The following is a 1,526-nucleotide window of genomic DNA, read 5'->3' on the forward strand; positions in this document are numbered from 1 at the left end:
CTTTAGTGAGAAAAATTGAAAAAACGAACTACAAACATATTAACGCCAAACTTTCGGTAGAATTTATAGAATATTGTATATATATATATATATATATATATATATATATATATATATATATATCAATAAATTATTCTTGTCCAATCTATGCAATTACACTATATGGTCATAATAAAAACTAAATTACAATATATTTATATATCACATAATAAATTCAATTTACCTCAATCTAATATCTATATATACCATACAAAATGTATACATCCACACCATATCTACATCGCACACTGATAGAAAAAACATTTCCGCAAATATGAAGCGCCACATAAATGATGACGTGTCGTTAATAAACAACAACAAAATCAACAACAACATAGATATAAAAATATATGAGAGCAATAAGGCAAAGATTAATTATTGATTTATTCAAATTTTCTAAAACTTAAAAAAAATGTGCGTGTGTTTTAAATGGTTGCAGAGTGGATAAAATTACGGTGGCTTAACTGGATATATTAGTTTAACATATCAATATTTATTTATTCATTTATATATGTATTAATTTTATTAATAATACATTTAATTTTTATACAATTCAAATTATTTTATAGAATAGAAAAATAATCCTATTTCTAACATAACTAAATAGTTCATCCCAAATTTTGTATTTCGTTCACAAAAAATATAGTTATATGTTAACATAACGAGAAAAAATACTACCATTGCTACTGCTACTACAATTACTATTGTAGTTGTAGTGCTATTAGTACTGCTGCTGCTACTACTGCTACTACTACTATTGCTACTATTACACAATTACTACTAGTTATAATATGAATAATAATAATAATTAATTTGTTTACATAACTTCGTCAAATCTGAGAACGTCAAAAAGCCCGTTAGTACATGTTTAAAATTTTTTAAAAAGACCTAATAAATTATGAATGAATGATTGATTGAATGAATGAATGAAAAAATTAGTGAATGAATGAATGAGTGAATGAATAAATGATTGAATGGATGAATAAATAATATTTTTTTAAATTTTTCGTTCATTCATTCTTTCATTCATTCATTCATTCATTCATTCATTCATTTTTGCATTCATTCATCATTCATTCATTTTTTCATTCATTCATTCATTCATTCATTCATTCATTTATACATTAACATAACTACTCTTTTGTTGCTTACAAAATTAGGTGAATACTAACAACCAAAATAATATTATTGAGGATTTTATGTTGAGTTGAAGGTGTAATTCTGAATACAATAGCTGTGGTGATTAAGCCACCGTGATAAGATCAGTGATTATAGATCAGTATATTAGCGATATCAGTTGGTTTATAATGATGACGACATGCGGTTGGTGATGTGAGATGTGACGTCATCGTTTGGCTAGACATGTCATCATTATCATCATTATCTCTGTAATTATCTTTATCATTATCTTGTGGTTGTTGTTGGCGCTGCAATCGTCATTATGACGTTGTTGTTGGTGTTGTTGTGGTTGTTGTTAATGTTGTTGT

This window comes from Helobdella robusta, assembly GCF_000326865.2.
Source record: "Helobdella robusta unplaced genomic scaffold HELROscaffold_1, whole genome shotgun sequence".
Taxonomy (NCBI): Eukaryota; Metazoa; Annelida; class Clitellata; order Rhynchobdellida; family Glossiphoniidae; genus Helobdella; species Helobdella robusta.